The sequence below is a fragment of the Otolemur garnettii genome, unplaced genomic scaffold (genome assembly GCF_000181295.1).
Source record: "Otolemur garnettii isolate 467f Iridium unplaced genomic scaffold, OtoGar3 scaffold00341, whole genome shotgun sequence".
Taxonomy (NCBI): Eukaryota; Metazoa; Chordata; class Mammalia; order Primates; family Galagidae; genus Otolemur; species Otolemur garnettii.
The window spans coordinates 9,866-30,535 of NW_003852736.1; the positions used below are offsets into that span (position 1 = coordinate 9,866).

General features: G+C 39.7%; 1 pseudogene; it reads right to left on the reverse strand.

Annotated features, from left to right (window-relative positions):
- Positions 1 to 5,514: 5,514 nt before the first annotated feature.
- Positions 5,515 to 20,670, reverse strand: part of LOC100942996 — a 27,988-nt pseudogene continuing 12,832 nt past the window's right edge.

Below are 20,670 nucleotides of genomic sequence, written 5' to 3' on the forward strand. Positions count from 1 at the left end.
AAATGGTGGTGGGAGAACTGGATATCCACATGTAAAAAACTGAAACTGGACCCGCACCTTTCTCCACTCACAAAAATTGATTCAAGATGGATAAAAGACCTAAATTTAAGGCATGAAACAATAAAAATCCTCAAAAAAAGCATAATAAAAACACTTGATAGCAGCCTGGGGAAAGACTTTATTAAGAACACTTTTGCAGCGATTACAACAACAAAAATAAACAAGTGGGACTTAATTAACCTGAAAAGCTTCTGTAACAGCTAAGGAGATAACAACCAAAGCAAATAGACAACCCAAACAATGGGAAAGGATTTTTGCATATTTTGAATCAGACAAAAGATTGATAACTAGGATCCATAGGGAACTCAAATTTATCCACATGAAAAAAGCCAACAATCTCATACATTAATGGGCAAAAGACATTAATAGAACCTTCTCTAAAGGAGACAAATGGCTACCAAACATATGAAAAAATGCTCATTGTCCCTAATAAATAGAGAAATGCAAATCAAAACCAACCTGAGATATCATCTAACCCCAACGAGAGAATGGCCCACATCACAAAATCTCAAAACTGAAGATGCTGGCATGGACGTGGAGAGAAAGGAAGGAACACTTTTACACTGCTGGTGGGACTGCAAACTAATACAACCTTTTTGGAAGAAAGTATGGAGAACTCTAAAATAACTCAAACTAGACCTCCCATTTGATCCTGCAATCCCAGTACTGGGCATCTACTCAGAAGGAAAAAAATCCTTTCACCACAAGGACACTCACAGTAGACTGTTTATCACAGCTCAATTTATAATTGTCAAAATGTGGAAACAGGCTCAAAAATCCCCACCAACACAGGAATGGATTAACAAGCTGTGGTGTATGTATCACATGGAATACTATTCAGCCATTAAAAAGATGGAGACTCTACACCCTTTATATTAACCTAGATGGAAGTGGAGCACATTATTCTTAGTAAAGCATCACAAGAATGGAGAAGCATCAATCCTATGTACTCAATTTTGATATGAGGACAATTAATGACCTCGTACATAGTGTGGGTGGGGGAAGGGGAGAGCAGAGATAGAGAAGGAGGTTGGGGGTGGGGGAAAGGAAGAGCAGAGAATGGGAAGCGGGGAGGGAGCTCTCTATGTGTGACACATCTTTTGGTGCAAGACACAAACATAAGAGGGACTTTACTTAACAAATGCATCAGTGTAGTCTGGTTTCTTTTACCCTCAGTGAATCCCCAACAATAAAAAATAATAAAGGTAAAAATATCTATTTGGAGGTGCCTGTAGCTCAGTGGATAGGGCACTGACCACATACAACGAGGCTGGTGGGTTCGAACTCGGCCTGGGCAGCTAAAACAACAATGACAACTACAACAAAAATTATCAGGCGTTGTGACATGCACCTATATTCCAAGCTACTTGGGAGGCTGATGCAAAGAATCACTTGAGCCCAGAATTTGAGGTTGCTGTGAACTGTCACACCATACCACTCTACCCAGGGTGATAGCTTGAGACTCTATCTCAAAATAAATAATAAATAATAAAAATATCTATTAGCTTTTGACAATTAGATTGTTTTTTTATCTTTAAAAAACATATTCAGGGCGGCACCTGTAGCTCAAAGAAGTAGGGCGCCGGGCCCATATGCTGGAGGTGACAGGTTCAAAAGCAACACCAGCTCTGGCCAAAAAGGAGCTGAGTTTGAACCCTCCACCTCCAGTATATGAGGCCAGTGCCCTCTTTTGAGCCAAATATGCCGCCCTATTTTTTCAATCTTTAAAAAACGTTTTGAAAGGTTAAAATGTGGTTTTCTATACTGATTGGTGACATTTCATAGAATGTCTTTTGCTCAAATTTCCAGTCAAATTTGGCCTATTTATGAGGGTAAATGCAAGCAGCATAACAAAGTTTTAAAAGGCAGAGTGGCAAGGTCCCCCCTACCCCAAAGGGATGCTCTCACGCTAGTGGTCACCACTAGCTCTGCTGAGCCCAGCCATCCCCTCACCAGGGCTGCGCTGTTGCCGCTGACGGCCTTCAACCTTGTCTTGTGCTCTCTGTACTCCTGAGTGGCCATTGTCCTTGGACAACTACCAGATCACGCTCCTTCACGCGATGAAGCGAATTCTCACCAACTACCGCAAGACCACGTCATTGCGTGCCCAAAAGCCCCGTCAGCCACTAGCGCCCCCTTCTGATTGGAGGACTACTCCATGCCAGTGCTACTGGCACTGCTAGTACTTTTGACTTCATCTGTAGCTTCCGGGTGCATCTCTAGCTCCCACAGCACTAGTTCCCCAGGGAGGGAAAGCAAGACCACATGAAGATAGCGTAGCTGCCTTACTCATACTTGGCGCTCCTTGCCGCAGCCATCCAGAGTTTGTCCAAGTGCAAGCTCACGTTCATGCCAGTCTATGGCCAACAATTTCCCTGTTTACTAACACTTGAAGGCTGGCTAGCTGAAAGGCCATCCATCAGTTGGCATGCTTCAGAAACATGACCACCCAGAAAAAAGACAATTACCAGATGCTGGATCCAAACTCTGAGAAACTTTCTGGTAATGGGCAGTTACATTGTCGTTCTGAGGGCTGCAGCAGCTCCTAAGAGGCTATAGGGAGATGAGAATCAGAAGGGCTTTCTGCAAGACTGAGGTCTGGAGTGGGGGAGACACCTGAGGAAAGAGCCTGTACTCTTTATGCAACGGCCAAAGGCACTAGTCTCCAGGAGTATGCATGCCCAGCTCCACTCATGGCCTCAACCCCTTCTTCAGTAAGTCTCAGTACCTTCAGCAAAAGCAGTGGAGGCACACAGAGAATTGACCCTGGCAGTTGTCACATAAGAGTTCAGGGGGCCCAGCTGCTCTCCAGTAGTACCTCCCCCTAGTGACTCTGTCTTGGAGACATGGATTCTTCCCAGGAAAATAACAGGGCCAGTAATAGCAGCCACCAGAAATCTTCCTATAATAACCCTTTCTCCTTGAGGAATGGCCAGAGCAGGCCCTTCAGCAACCGTATCTACAACTTCAGCATGGGCAACAGCCACCATCTACCCCTGGGAATGCTCTGAGGTATGGGTATGAATGCACCTTGGAATGGTGAGAAGTTATCACTTTTTCCTTCTTATAGTTTTTGAGACCCAGATGGAATAGCTGACAAAATCCACTTGCTCAGTAGCCTGAAGATGAGATCCTGGAACAATGAAAACCCAGTGAAAGGTAAGAATTTTTAACCAGTGCCAGTTCTCTTACATCTCTGCGTGTAGTGCTTGGTTGAGAGAAGGTGGCAATTTGCATTTGTCCCTTCCTTTCTAAATTTCTTTTCACTGTGTGTGATTTTATTATATTTTCTTTTCTTTTCTTTCTTTATTTTTTGAGACAGAGTCTCAAGCTTTTACCCTGGGTAGAGTGCCATGGCATTATAGCTCACAGCAACCTCCAACTCTTGGGCTCAAGGGATCCTCTTGCCTCAGTTTTTCTATTTTTAGTACAGATGGGAGTCTCACTTTTGCTCAGGCTGGTCTCAAACTCCTGAGCTCAAGCAATCCACCATCCTTGGCCTCCCAGAGTGCTAGGATTACAGGTGTGAGCCACCAAACCTGGCCCTTCCTTCCTTTCCAAATTTAGATTGGAAAAAGAATAAAGCACTTGTTTGGATGGTGACTCTATGTAAATTTGGTTTGAGGTACCCACTCATTATTGATATTTCCCCTCCTAGGGGACAGCTAATGCTGTCTTGTTTGTATCATTCTTTGTCCTGATAACTTGCTTGACTTTATGCATTTGTAAGTGGCCACCTTCAGGTTAGAGGCCTGAAAAATAAGACCAGACACAAATATGGCTGTTCCTTCTTTGAGGGGCTAATGTACTGACTGTTGCCAGCTCAAGGTTGGGAGGAGAGTAATCTTTTGGCTATCTTTGGTAGTGGCTCTGGATCTTAGAAGGGCTACATCTTTTTGTATCCCTTTGTGAGGATACGTCTTGTGTCCATGGTTCAGTCATAAAAGACTTATTGGTTTGGGTTCTGAGTCACTCAATAAATACCTCTGTTTTAAAAGAAGAAAAAAAGAAAAAGTGGAGGTCAATACTGCCAAGAAAAATATTTGTTATTTTCCCTGATTGGAACCTCTTAAGAAAATAGTTGAAAGGAGTTTTTATTTATTTTGATCACAGATATTTTTGATTTTACTTAGACCTTTTTTTTTTTTTAATCACAGATATTTCCGATTTCAGTTACACACTTTATTTCTGGTTTTGTATTTCACATTAATATGAGGGAACACATTTTTAGGTTACATTGTTCTCCACTTCCGAATAATTACAAATAATAAGAATAAAAGATTTATGCATTTCTTAATTAACATAAGAGTTTAGCTAAATATAAACTCTCCACTAAAGTTTTGCATTGGCACAACACCAACAAAGAATACAGAAGCATTTATAAACTATACAAAAATTTCAAAAGTAAAATAATCTTGCTTCAGTTTTATTATACATTAACATAAAAAAGGGCTCATTTTAGGACACATCTGAAAAAATCAAAATTACCTCTAGAGCTATATCTTAAACTCCAAATCTGAAAACAACTTATCATATTGTGACTTTATAGTATTCTTTTTTAAACAAACAAAATAGTACAAATATATACTTTTTATAAGATTAATATTTGAGGTAGGGTTTACCTTAAAAAAAAAAAAAAGAAAAAAAGCCACAAGAATCAGAAACCTTTCTTCTGCATTTCACAGCATTTTGTTTTCCTTATAAAATACTTTATCTTTTATAAATTGTGTACTATTGCATTTTAATCAGTAATCTGATTTAAAAGTTGTGCAAATAAACCAAAAAAACTTTTTTAAAAAATAAATCTCATAACAATAGCACTTTTCACCTGAATCTACGGGAAAAGATTTGCCAAATCCACTTGCGGAAATTTAGCATCTTGCAGTAATATTTTTCCTGCTCCTTCATTTTCTTTCAACAGACAAATACAAAGTTTTCTCTTATATAAATTATGAGAAATTAAAATATTATTATAAAATGATATGTGGAACCATGTCACATTGCAGGTGTATGTCACATATAATTGTAAAGTGCTTATTGCCATCTACATTTCACTGGCTTCCTTAAAACTCAGACTTCCCATACCTTACAATGTTATGCTTTGAAGACTGAGTAGCTGTCTGCATGTGTTAGGTTGACTTCATGCACGTTAAAAAAAATGGTGAATGTATTTTTCCACGAAATTATGTTTAGACATTTTCAGCTTAAAAATACTTACTAATTAACATATGTAACATAAGCAATGCTGCAGCATCTGAATAATAACTGAAAAATAAATATGCTGGTCAGCAATGCTGGTTTAAGAAGCAGTACAGAATATTAAAATGCCTCATTTGGAGAGAAATTTCCCTTGTTTTCCATCAGTTAGGTTATTTGGTGTTGGAAGCCTATATAAAGGAAAAACAGTTCTCCAAAACAACGCCCCTGTGCAGTTGAAATAAAGAAATCTGGTATTCAGTTTCTGTTGGTGTTATCTGCTGCGGGGTCATGTGCGATTCGCATCTGGCTCAGGCCACTCTGAATATATGCAACTTGGCTTTCTACATTATTCTGAAAGCAACTGATATTAGAAGCATCTATTGTACTCTTGATATCATTTAATGAATCTGTAAGTGATTTGAATTCAAAGGCATTCAGGTGTCCTCCATCTGCTAGACACTTAATTTGCAATAAAATAGCTGTAAGCCTGGAGATTAAGCTTGTCAGATTTTCATTTTCAATAAGGGGTTGTCCTGTTGCGGAATTTGCAAGGCGAACTATTTCCTGTGCTTTTTCCTCACACCTTCGTCTCCTATCTGTTGGCTGATCTGCAGGCTGGAGGCCCTGATCTGGAGCAAGCTCATAGCAATACTGTTGAACTTTAGGCCAAACTTTGCTGAGGTCCTTGTTCAGCTGTTCAAGCTCTAGAACAATTGTCGCATATTTCCTCTGAAATTCAGTGCCAAGGGGCATGGAATATGATTTCAGTCTTTCTGCTTCTGTGTTCATTTCCCTTAATGCCTCAATAAGCTCCTTTTTAATCCTGAGAATTTTTGATAATTTAGTCACATAGATAAGAAATTCTACAGGAATAGCACCTGATGTGTCAGTGTCAGAGCCAGAAATATTACTTGTCCAAGCTGATTGTCCTGATAAAGGATCATTATCTGTAATCAGTGACTGGAGAGGAAGAGTATCAGGTAACTGTGGAGGGGTCATAAAACACTGAGAAGGCTGCTCTGTTTGTACAAAGGCAGCAATTGGCATTGTCTCATGAGGTTCGTTACTAAGAACTTCATAGTCAGGGATAGTATGGGTTCCAAGCTCAGTCCTGTCAAAAGTTACTGTATAAGTAGCATTGAGAGTATCCACAGCAACTATTTGTCCAGTGAAGAGACCACCATAAGCATGATGTAATCGTGCTGTAACTTTGGTTCCAATAGCCAGAGGCAAAGGAATTTCATCTGGGAGATCTTCAAATTGTGAAACATCTGCGACTTTCCTCTGTTGTAACAGCCTTATTTGCTGCCGTTTCTGTTGTAATGCTGATCTCTCTTCCTCAAAATATGCAGAAGAACATCTCCGTGGTTTTCCCATAAGCCGCCTGATTTTTCCCCATTCTACTCTTGTTAACATTCTTGTTTTCAAACTAGGGAAAGATTGTTTTAGACATAGACAGAAGTCATTATCGCCTTCAAAAAGTGGTTTATCTATACTTGAATAGAACCACTCATATAGACACCATTTATGTGCTTGGGGAAGCTTGAGTAGATGATGTAATCGAAAACCAATCTTCTGTGATGCTTCATCTGGTGTGGACATTGTTGCTGTAAATATCTGTGGAACCACTGACACCCTCTGGTTTCTTTTAGGTGACCTTGTATTTAATTGTCTCTCATCTTCATCAGAAAAGAGTCGATTTCCTTTTGAATTTCTTGAAGGTGCTGTCAGGCAACTGGTCGAGCTCCCTAGAGAAAGCTTTCTATCCTGAGGGAACATCCTTTAAATGGAAAAAAAATATATTTACTGAGCATATGTATGGTGATCATAAATTAACCAGGCAACATTTTGGACAATGAAGGGGGTACATTGATAATCATGCCAGGACAACAGCATAACTGGAACTGTTATGGAAACCCAGTATGAATGGCTCACCTTGGCTATGCCCCAAATTATAATACCAGAGCTTAAATTAGACCAGTGAAAAACACATACAGGATGGGCGGTGCCTGTGGCTCAGTGAGTAAGGCACCACCCCCATATACCTGGATTGGCGGGTTCAAACCAGACCCCGGCCGAACTGCAGCAAAAATACAGCCAGGCATTGTGGTAGGCGTCTATGGTCACAGCTACTGAGGACGCTGAGGCAAGAGAATCACCTAAGCCCAAGAGCTGGATATTGCTGCGAGTAGTGATGCCACAGTGCCTTACTGAGGGTGACAAAGTGAGACTCTGTCTCAAGAAAAAGAAAAGAAAAGAAAACAAAACAAACACATGCAAGGCAGAAATTAGTGCTGTCTTGGATCTTAGATTTTACTAGGCAAAACAGACTGTAAATAAAACAATGAAGAAAAGTGCTATAAAATGTTAAGTAGTGGTAAAGCACTATGGGAAAACTATAGCAGAGAATAAAGAATCTAACTATGTGTATATGTGGGCAGGAGGATTCCAATTACATTTTGTTTCAAACAAGCTGAGAAGGTGACTTCTCAGAAGTGACTTGTTGAGGATGAGTGAAAACACCCTAAGAAATCTGGGGGAAATGAGTTCTAGGCAGAGATGAGAGAAAAAGCCAAGGACCTTAGGAGGGAGTGTACCTGGTGTGTTGTAGAAAGAGAAGGGGATGGGTGAGATCCAGAAAGGATTTTCAGGCCATTGTGAAGACTTTTTCTTTACTCTGGGTCAAAGGAGAACACAAAGGAATCAGTGAATGGGCAGAGTGACAATGATCTGATTCCTATTGGAACAGGGCTCCTCTGGCTGCTGTGTTGAGAGTAGACTGTGAAGGCTAACATGCCAACAGTGAGACTCACGTTTTGTTCACTTGTGTGAACAAAGGAACAAATCTCACCTGGTCATCCTTACAAGTCCTGGAACTTGTGGCTGCTTGCTGTGCCCACAAGCAATCAGGTGGGCCTTGTGCCCATCAGAGGCCCCCTTTTGTCAGTCTACCATGCTATGAATAGACAGCTATATCTTGCTGACAATTACCAAAGGTTAAGACAAGTTGTAAATCAAAGCTACAAATATAGTTTTGTATTACAAATGAAGATTGAAATAACTAACTATGATTATACTCACAATTTATACTACTATTATCCTTGAAGGAGATTGTGATCTTATAATATGAAAAAGAAATATACCCATCTTCTACATATCTCAGTGGCCTCCCCACCCCGAGAACCACTTGTGTCCACAGTCCCCGCCACCACTGTGGCCCTGCCTGCCTCAGCTTCCTCCTGCTGCATGCTGCCACAACACCTGAACTTGGGCAGAGTTAATGCCCATAACCATAGCCCCATGGTCATTGTCTAAATAGCTTCAGCAAAATACCACTCCTATTCCTGTGGCGCCATAGCAGGGTAGAGCAAACTTCCATGCCACTCACATCTGTGGAGAGTGACATGACCAATACCAAGAGAAGAATGGAGACCAACCCATCACTCCACACAAAGAACCCCCAGGACCAGCACAGACTGTGAAAACCACAAGAGAATAGGATGACACAGGAGAACAGCTGCATTATGGGCCCTCAGTGCATCTGCACCTCTCCTGACAGATCAATCTTCCAAAGTAGGACACAGAGTGGCATCCTGGGACCTCTCCTTCTTTGTACTAAACACAAGAATTCCAAGAAGAGAACAGACACACTGCAAACATATCTGTCTTGAGCTAAGAGAAGAAGTTTCAGGTGGGAAGGAACCAGCATAAGAAGTCTGGCAAGAATAAAAAACAAGCTGTTCCAATTCCCCAAAGGATCATGATAGGTACTCAGTAATGGACCCCAACCTAAACATATTGATGAACTGTCAGATACATAATTTAGGATAGGAATAGCAAACAAGATGAATGGGATTGACAAGAAAATAGAAAACCAAAACAAAGAAGTAAAAAAAAAATCAGGACATGAATGAAAAATTCTCAAAAGAGATATACAACATAAAAAGAAGAAACAAAAGAACTTAAAGAAATGAAAGAGTCACTTAGGGAATGTCAAAATATAGTAGAAAGCTTTAACAAGCAAGAGAAGGAATTTCAGAGCTTGAAGAGAAGGCTGTTGCATTAATTCAGACAGTCAAAAAAATTGAATAATCAATCAGAGAAATATAGGACTATGTAAAAGGAGCTTATGTAGGAATCATAGGTATTCAGAGGGAGAAGAAGAAAAAGCAAAAAGCACCAAAAAATATTTGAGGGAATAATTATGAAAAACTTCTTTGCTATTACCAGACATTTAGATTTCTAGACACCAGATGTCATTCAAACATCTGAGAGATTCATAGTAAATAGGACATCACCAAAACACGTAATCTTCAGTCTGGCCAAAGTCACACTGAAGGAGAAAATCCTACACAATGCAAGACAAAAGCAACCACACAGGAAAACTCATCAGACAAACAGAAGATTTCTCAGTAGAGACCTTAAAAGTCAGAGAGGATTGGGGTCCTCTTATCAGTCTTTTTTTCTTTTCATGAGACTGAGTCTCAAGCTGGGTAGGGTGCTGTGGAGTCACAGCACACAGTAACCTCAAACTCTTGGGCTTAAGCAATTCTCTTGCCTCAGCCTCCCATGTATCTGGGACCACAGGTGCCCAACAGAACACCTGGCTATTTTCTTTTGTTGCAGTTGCCATTGTTGTTATAGCAGTCCTGGACTGTGTTCGAATTCACCATTTTTTGTGTATGTGACCATTGCCCTACCCATTGAGCTATGGGTGCCACCCTCTTATTAGTATTCTTAAACATAATAATAATCATCCCCACATTTTGTATCTTCTAAGACTAAATTTCATGAATGGAGGAGAAATGAAGCCTTTCCCGGACAAACAGACGCTAAGAGAATTGGTCACAACTAGAACTTCGCTAAAGGAAAAGCTCAAAAGAGTGCTCTATGTGGAACAGAATACTTGATACCCACCTGTGTAAAAACAGCCAAAAGTTTAAGTTCAAAGCTCCTATAAAACACAATAAAAGCAATAAAACACAATAAAAGCACAATGAGGAAAACACAACAAAGTATTAATTCAACATGATGAATACAACTGTATCTCATATATCATTACTAATGCTGAACTTGAACTGGCATGGTGCTCTACTTAGAAGATATAGATTGAGTGAATGGAAAGAAAGCAATGATACACTGTCTCCACAGAATCCATCTACATTTCAAGAACTCCCATACACTCAAGCTAAAGGACTGGAAAAAATATTCCAAGCAAATGAAAGCCAAAAGCAAGCAGTGGTGCCTATGCTTATATTAAATAATATAGACTTTATAACAAAATGGTTAAAAAACACAAAAATGGTCATTATATAATGATAAAGGGAGCAATTAAATGAGAACATGTAACAATCCTATCTCACACCGAAATATCCAGATTCATGGAACAAATTCTACTAGACATAATCAAGGAAATAAAAAGTAGATTTCAATACTCTACCTTCAGGAGATAGATAATTAAGGCAGAAAAATCAACAAAGAAACACTGGACATACAGGACAGTGGAACAAATTGGGCTAAAAGATATTTACAGAAAATTCTGCCCCCAAACTACAGAATATATATTCCTCTCAGCAGTATATGGGACATTGTCCAAGATAGATCACATGTTATAACATAAAAGAGGACTTAGCAAATTCAGGAAAATCAAAACAATACTATATACTTTCTCAGACCACAGTTAAAGGAAACTAGAAATCAATTCCAAGAGGTACTGTCAAATTTACACAAAGTCATGGAAATTGAACAACGTTCTGCTGAATGATCTGTGGTTCAAAATAAAAATAAGACAGAAATCAAAAACCTTTTCTAACTTTATATAAAAGAGGACTTGAGCTTCTTAAATTTATGGGGTCTAGCAAAAAGCACTGTTATAGGGAAGTTCATACTCTTAAATGCTTACATGATACAGACAGATGACAAATTGTCATACTTCAAAGAACAGAAAATTAAGAACAAATCAAACCCAAAGCTAGTGGAAGAAAAGAAATGAAGCTCAGAGCAGAACTAAATAAATGGAAACCAAAAAAAAAAAAAAACCATACAAGGATCAATGAAAGAAAAAGTTGGTTCTTTCAAAAGATAAATAAAATTGATAGACCAATGGTTAGATTAACATGAAATAGAAGAGAAAGGACTCAAAGAAGCTCAATCAAATGAAAAAGGAGAAAAGGAGACATTACAACTGATACCACAGAACAACAAAAGATCATCAATGACTACTATGAGAACCTTTATGCACACAAACTGGAAAACCTATAGAAAATGGACAAAAGTTTGAAAACACATGACCTCCTAAGACTAATCAAGATAAAACAAAAATCCTAAACCGACCAATAACAAGTAGCAAGATTGAAATGGTAATAAATAATATCTACCAAGGGCAGCGCCTGTGGCTCACAGGAGTTGGGCACTGCCCCATATACCAGAGGTGGTGGGTTCAAACCCAGCCTCTGCCAAAAGCTGCAAAAAAAAAAATCTACCAACAAAAAATCCCCAGGCCAGATGCATTCAAAGTCAAACTGCACCAGACATACAAAGAAGACTTGACACCTATTTTACTGAGACAATATCATAACAGGGAATCCTTCCTAACTCATTACATGAGACCACAATCACCCTGACACCAAAGTCAGGAAAGGGCACAACAGAAAAAGGAAACTAGAAACTAATATTCCTTATGAACACAGATGCAAACATTCTCAAGAAAATACTAGGAAACTGAATTCAACAGCACAACTGAATTCAACAGACGTGGTGAAAAGATAATTCACCACGTCTATATGAGTTTCATCCAGGGGATGCATGAATGGTTCAATATGTGCAAAGAACTGGAACAAGCCAATATCCCCCTAAGAGCTGGAACATGACAAGTATGCCCACTGTTACCAGTTCCAGACACACAGTACCAGAAGTCCCCCAGAGCAGTCAGGGGAGAGAAAATATTAAAAGATATACAAATCAAGAGATAGGAGGTTAAAGTATACTTGTTTACTGCTGATATGATCTTGTATCTAGAAAATCGTAATGATTATTCTAAAGATTTTTTAGAATTAACCACTTCTTTCTTTTTTCTTTGCAGTTTTTGGCTGTGGCTGGGTTGGAACCCACCACCTCTGGTATATGGGGCCAGAACCCTACTCCTTGAGCCACAGGCATGGCCCAAGATTTTTAGAATTGATAAATAAATTCAGTAAAGTCTCAGGATACAAAATTAATGATTCAAAACAGTAGCATTTCTACACACTAATAACAACCAAAGAATCAAATAAAGAATTCATTACCATTTACAATGCCTACAAAAACAAAAACAAAACAAAACAAGTACCCAGGAATCTACTTACCCATGGAGGTGAAAGATCTCTGTAAGGAGGGCTATTAGACATTGATGAAAGAAATTGTTGATGACACAAACAAATAAAAAAACATCCTATACTCACGGACTGGAAGAATCAATATTGTCAAAATGTCCATGCTGCCCAAAATACTTTACAGATTCAAGGCAATTTCCATCAAAATATCAGTTTTATTTTTCATAGCATTAGAAGAAACAATTCTAAATTTCATGTGGAATCAAAGCAGAGCCCGAATACCCACAGCAATCCTAAGCAAGAAGAACAAATTTGGAAGCATCACATCACTTGACTTCAAATTATGCCACAAGGCTACATTGTGCAAAATAGCTTGGTACTGAAATAGAATAGATCACTGGGCTAGGATAGACAATTCTGAAATAAAACCCAACACCTTCAATCAACTGAACATTGACAGAGCAGCCAGAAACATACACTGGGGACAGGACCCCCTATTCCATAAATGGTGCTGGGAAAACTGGAGGAGTCACCTACAGAAGAAAGAAACTGGATCCCTATCTCTCATCAGACACAAAAATTAAGTCAAGATGAATTCAACATTTCAATGCAAGACCTGATACCATAAAAATTCTAGATGAAAACATAGGAAAGCCTGTTGTGCACACTGGCCCAGGCAAAGAATATATAACTAAGACCCCAAAAGCAAATACAACAAAACAAAAATAAATAAATAAGACTTAGTTAAACTAAAACGTTTCTGCACAGCAAGAGAAACAAACAACAAAGCAGACAGACAAGAGAAAGAGAGACAATATTCACAAACTATGTATCCATCACAGGACTAATATCCGAAATCTATAAGAATTCAAAGATATCAGTAATAAAATATCAGATAACCTCATTAAAAAGTGGGCAAACGAGTTGAACAGAATGTTTTCAAAAGAAGTCAGAAACATTGCCAGTAAACCTGAAAAAAATACTAAACATCACTAATCCTAAGGGAAATGCAAATTAAAACCACACTGAGATACCACCTTGCCCCTATAAGAGTGGCTATTATTTCAAAATCAAAAAATAGGTGTTGGTATGAATATGGTGAAAAGTAATGCTTATAGACTGTTGGTAGGACTGTGCAACTTGCATGGAAAACAGGATGTAGATTCTGCAAAGAACTAATGTTGACTTACTGTTAAATCTAGCAATCCAAATACTGGTTATCTATCCAAAGGAGGAGAAGTCATGATATCAAAAAGACACTTGCGGCTCGGTCCCTGTGGCTCATGCGGCCAATGTGCCATCCACATACACCTGAGATGGTGGGTTCAAATCCAGCCCAGGCCTGCCAAAAAACAATGACCATTGCAACCAAAAAAATATAGCCCAGCGTTGTGTCAGGCACCTGTAATCCCAGCTACTTGGGAGGCAGAGGAAGGAGAATCACTTGAGCCCAGGAGATGGAGGTTGCTGTGAGCTATGATGCCACAGCATACAACCCCAGGTAACAGCTTGAAGCTGTGTCTCAAAAATCAAGAAATAAAAATACAGATGACTGATAGTTCAAACTTTAAAGGCTTAAGTCTGTTTTTTCACATCAGTGGTATAACAGTCACATCAAATATTCTATGATGGTTTCTACCATACATTAAATTAGTGCTTCCCAAATGTGTTCTGAGATCCCTCATTGTAGAAGTTTTCTGACAAAAGTGGCAAGGTGCTGGGTTGGATCTGGAGGCTAGATCCATGGGTGTTGACATGGGAGTCTAGGCTCTATAGAGACCAGTCTGATGCTGGGGGAAGTTTGAAGTCTGAGGCCATTGAAATGGGCCAGGGTCCAATTGTCTTGGGTTGGCATCGCCCTCAGTCCTGAGGACATGAAATCTGGGGCTGTGGGACCAGCCTGGAACCTGGAGTTGTGGGAAATGGCCCAGTGTTAGGACAGGCTTGAAATCTGAGACTTAAGGGTGAGCCTGGCAGGTAAGCAAATTTGAAGCTATAGGGCCAGCCAAGAACCTGGGGCTGTGGAGGCTGGCCTCCCATTGAGGAAGCCTTGTAGGCTTCTTCATAAAATCTTTCCCTATGCCTACCTCTTCAAGACTTTTTCCCATACTTTCTTCTAGGATTTTTATGATTTCATATCTTAGATTTAAATATTTTATCCATCATGAGTCAATTTTTTTATGTGTTGAAAGATGGGGTTCTAGTTTCAGTCTTTGACAAGTGGTTATCCAGTTCTCCCAGCACCCTATATGGAATGGGGATTCTTTTCCCCAGTGTTATTCTTTTGTTTGGTTTATCAAAGATCGCATAGCAATAGGAGGCTGGTTTCGTCTCTAGGTTTTCTATTCTTCTCCGTATGTCTATGTCTCTATTTCTGTGCTTTTATGAAGAAGAATTCAGCAGCAATACAGCTTCAGTTGTAACAACAACAAAAATAAACAAGTGGGACTTAATTAAGCTGAAAAGCTTCTGCACCACTAAGGACACAACAATTAAAGCAAAAAGACAACCTGAAGAATGGAAAAAGACTTTCGCATGTTAGAAATCTGACAAAGTCTTGATAAGTAGAATCTACAGAGAACTCAAATTAATCAACAAAAAACAGCAAACAGTTCCGTCTATCAGTGGGCAAGAGACATGAACAGAATCTTCTCTGAAGAAGAGTGAGGAATAGCCAGTAGACCCATAAAAAAGTGCCCAACATCCCTAATCCTCACAGAGAAATGCAAACAAAACCACTTTGAGGTGGCACCCGAATCTCAGTGGATAGCACGCCAGCCACATACACAGGTGGCAGGTTTGTGCCTGGCCCAGGCCTGCTAAACAACAATGACAACAGCAACAACAACAACAAGAAAAAAAAAACAGCCAGGCATTGTGGTGGGTGTCTGTAGTCCCAGCTACCCAGGAGGCTAAGGCAAGAGAATCGCTTAAGCGCAAGATTTTGAGGCTGCTGTGAGCTGTGATGTCATAGCACTCTACCAGTGCAATATAGGGAGACTCTGTCTCAAAACAAAACAAAACAAAACACCTTGAGGCATCTCCTAACCATGATGAGAATGGCCCACATCACAAAGTCCCAAAGCTTCAGATGCTGGCATGGGTGTGGAGAAAAGGGAACACTTCTACACTGTTGGTGGGATCTTTCTTTGGAAAGAAGTTAGGAGAATCCTCAAAGAACTCAAAACAGATTTTCCATTTGATCCTGCAATCCTGTTACAAGGTATCTACACAGAAGAAAAAAGATCATTCTATCATAAGGACATTTTCATTAGATTGTTTGTCCCAGCTTAATTTTATAATCATTAAGATGCTAAAAAAACCTAAGCACACATCAACCTACGAATGGGTTAATCAAGTGTGGTATATGAATAGCATGGAAAACTAGCCACAGAAAGATGGAGACTTTACATCTTTTGTATTAACCTGGATGGAGTAGAAACACCTTCTTACAAAGTATCACAGGAATGGAAAAGCAAGTATCCAATGTGCTTGATACTAATATGAAGCCACTAGAAGGAGCTAATCCACACCCACACAAGGGAAAAACTCAATTCAATTCAAGGTGGGGGGAGGTGGGAAGAGGGAGGGAGAAGAGAGAAGGAAGGAGGGAGACCAGTGTTCTCCCCTTTAATGGGCACACTGTAAGGGTGTGTGGCAAACCTCCTGAGGGTGGGGCACATCTACAACAGGGACTTTATCTAACAAGTGCAGTCATTGTACCCTAATCACTTGTACCCTCATATTAATCTGAAATTTAAAAAATAATAAATAAATAAAAGAAAGGAAAACAACAGTTAATATAGTATACTAATATTTCTGAGCTTTGTAAACAAGGAATTCGATTTTGTTAACATAATCTAATTAAAAATTAAACACAGGGAGGTGCCTGTAGCTCAAAGGAGTAGGGAGCCAGCCCCATATGCCAGAGGTGGTAGGTTCAACCCCAGCCCCAGCCAAAGACTGCAAAAAAAAAAAAAGAAAAAGAAAAAAGAAAAAAATTAAACAAAATTAGCACATTAATTAAAATCTTAATTTATAACATATGTAAAATAATAATAATAATAATGAATTCAATAAATCAGCCCTGCACAGTAAAAAGTAAACAGCTTACCTATCAACTCATGCAATTCTGGAAATCTACACATATGAGGTATACCATTATTTCCACACAGAGGAGTAAATCAAAGCTTAGGGGAGTTGCAAATGTCGCCCAAGAACCTCTTACAAATGTTATGTGAGCGCTCATTTTTTCTGAAAATAATTCCATATATGTATGTCCCTCTTTAGAGTTTATAAACTTCTTTTTTTTCTTTTCTTTTTTTTTGTAGAGATAGAATTTCAGTTTATCACCCTTGTCAGAGTGCCGTGGTCACAGCTCATAGCAATCTCCAACTCCTAGGCTGAGGTGATTCTCTTGCCTCAGCCTCCCAAGTAGCTGGGACTATAGGCGCCTGCCACAATGCCTGGCTATTTTTTTGTTTCAGTTTGTCCAGGGCCTGGTTTGAACCCACCACCCTCGGTATATGGGGCCAGCGCCCTACCCACAGAGCCACAGACGCTGCCTGAGTTTACAAACTTCTTTGGCATACATTATTTCTGCTTGATTTTCATCCCACATGTTCATGTGAGTCTTCTCCAAATATATCTTCCCTGCTATGTATTTTTGTATCTTTCATTAGGGAAATCACATGAAAAGCATATCCAAAGCTGGAAATAATTATCTTCAGAACATCATCCACATCTTAAAAATAAATGGAATTGAATTTGGGCCAAAATCCTGCCTCCTCAATTTATTGTGAAGTAAAGAAAAATTTTTATTATGCTTTTGGAAAGAAGTGGAGAGTCTCAAAAGCATGTTAAGTGGTTAGAAACTGAGACGCTTAGCATAAACTGCTCTCCTCTCACCAACTACCTCTTTTCTTACTGAAGCCACACCGCCCCCCCCCAATACCCCTCTTTCTTCTCACTGAAGTTATAAGGAGGCCAGCTAGAGCCAGGAGCTGAGAGGTTCCTTGCTGGCCAGTCGAGCTCAGTCAAGAATTTCCAAGCTAGAGTATTCTTTTTCTTACATCAAGTGCCTAGTTGATTCAATAGGAGGAAAATGATTCTGGAATGTTTTTAAGAGAAAAGTCACAGGGTTTCAATATGCACCACTACAATGCCTCTGGTTTTCAAGGCTTCCCAACACTCTCCTAAAAGTCAGCCTTAAGCACATTAAACAAGAATGTGTCTTTGGGGTATCTCTCCACATAGTCCTGAAGCCCCGCATTCTCCTTCTCATCACAATGCTTTATTTCCTCCCTTTCCCTGTTAGAAACAATTCAAAGCTTTTAAACTATTATCTTTTCCTCTAATTATTTCATTTCCTGAAAGCAATAATTTCTTCCCATTTCCTCACGTCTCTTGAGGCTATATACCTGTTTTTCTTTGTATTACTCTGTTTTAAAAAAATATATTTTATTGTAAGAACACATTGCATGAAATCCATCCTCTTCACAAAATTTTAAGTGTATAAAACACTATTGCTGACTGTTACAATACTTGCTCCTGTCTTCCCCTTTGTGTTGCACTTCTTGAAAGAAATATACATTAGCTGGGGAGATAAATTCACTCTCACTGTTTCAACCACCTGTGAGCTACTTTTTTTGGCCCACACCTCTCCTGAAAACTTCAAAGTTCTACTTATCACACACATGCAGACTTTACACACAGAGATGTCACCAGGCCCTCAACTCCATCCCTTCTATACCTCATTTACCATTTTCCCTCTCCTCGGTCCTTGCAGGAAGGACCTCCACAAACACTGCAGATTTTTTTTTGAGAAAGAGGCTTAAGGTGTCCACCTGGGTAGAGTGTTATGGCATCACAGCTCACAGCAACCTCCAACTCCTGGGCTCAAGCGAGTCTCCTGCCTCAGCCTCCCAAGTAGTTGGGACCACAGGCGCCCACCGCAACGTCCAGCTATTTTTTGGTTGTAGCTGTCATTGTTGTTTGGCAGGCCTGGGCTGGATTCGAACTCGCCACCTTAGGTATATGTGGTTGGTGCCTTACCCATTTCAGCCACAGGCTCCAAGCCAACACTGCTGAATTAAAGGACCGATCTCCTGCTACTTCTCCTAATTTATCTGTCCCAGCTGCCAATGCAGTCACCAGACCTAGCAATCATTTCTTCTTTCCCCAGACTTATGGGACCACCAAATCAAACAGGTCTGCCCATCTCTAGAAATACTATTCAAATCCAGCCTTTCTGCTCCATTTCTATCATCTAACCTAAGGTCCTAATCACCTGTTTCCTTAGCTCCGCTGCACCCCCCAACTTGATTTCCTTGTTCCAGTAGTGTTCATGTCCCCCTGCACACAGTTGCCTGAGTGATGTATATAGATGTCAGTGTAAAGACATACTGCAGCACGGCTCCTGGGAAAGGAAAGGAGGCAGAAATTCCTCAGCACAGCACTGTGCCCTTCCCAACTTGGCCTTGCCAACCTGGCCAGCTTCATCTGCTCCCATTCTTTGTCTTGTTGGAGAAAAAGTAACACAACTGCAATTTCTCCAACTATGCACTGCTGTTCCTCAGCCTGACACCTATTTTTATATTCCTCCCTCAGCTGAGAATGCCCACCCTGACCCATTGAGATTCCCTTCATCTTGGCTATCTTCTCACCACCATTTGAGACCTACACAAATATCCAATGAAGAAACACTGAATAAAGATTTCCTGAGGCTACAAAAAATTGATAACTACTAGACCAAACCAAACATCATCAGGTCATTTACAAAATAAAGCAACAAGATCATGATTTCCAGCTAGTTCAATTCAATATTATGAGTAACTAAACTTGAACTTCCTTGAATATAACATTAATAATCCTGAGAAAAATGAAAGGGACCAAAAGAAAACTCCTCCAATTTAGGCCATATGAGGTCTGGTCAACAAGATACGTAGATACATGAAAGGTATTGGGTAGGAACAAAGAATCCATAGTGTTTCCTGTTGTCATGGAACATCAATTAACAGCTTTAACTGTAGGCTCCACAATGAATCCAGTCAGTATTCACCTTCCTTTCAGACTTAGAAATAATCTAATCAATGTGTAATACAGGCAACAGAATAAGAATATGTCTTTGTCTCTTATAAAGGCTATCTTCTCATTTGTATGATCATAAATTGGATTTCAGGGAAAGTCTTAGTTCACTTAGCACACAGTAAAATACATCAGGATTTGGAAAGTGCAGATTTAAGCCATAAAACAAAGTACCTTGAATCTTTGTGTAAGTTTACAATGATGAAGATACAGAATGGGGGAAATTCCCAACACTCATGCTGTCTATACCAAATAAAAGTAAGGCTGAATTATTATCTAATGATGGAGAGATATGTAGAACTGAAGCACTGAAGACTTTTACATCGCAGTGAACTCACTAGTTTCCCAACCTTATTACAGACAGAATTGAGAAAAGTCAAGTTTAGCTCTTGTGCAAGATTTTGTCTTATTTTTGTGGTACACTCAAGGAATAGAGAATGGCCAACAGGCAGGTCAGGAAGGGAGACATACAGAATCTGGGTTTTGAAAAAGGGTTTTTTTCAGGGTGGCACCTATGGCTCAGTGAGTAGTGTGCCGGCCTCATATAACAAGGGTGGTGGGTTTGAACTCAGCCTCGGTCACACTGCAACAAAAAATAGCCAGGTGTAGTGTCGGGCACTTGTAGCCCCAGCTACTCCGGAGGCTGAGGCAAGAGAATAGCCTAAGCCCAGGAGCTGGAGGTTGCTGTGAGCTGTGATGCCACAGCACTCTACCAAGGGTAACACAGTAGGAAAAAACAAAGAAACAAACAAATAAAAAATAGAAAAGAAAGGAAAAGGGGGATGTCATAGTAATTTATTATAAACTTATACTTGATGTTAATTAAATTAGCCTGAAAAGTGAAAGCAGTTTTAAAAGCAAGCAGACAAAAAGCATATGAAAGGTATTTTTCTATGAAATTGGACGTTTAGGGGGATTCTGGGAAGATGGCCGACTGGTAGCAACCCTGGTCAGAGGCTCCTGAACAAAGGAAGAAAAACTGGTTGGAATCAGAATCTATGAAGTCAAAGACGGG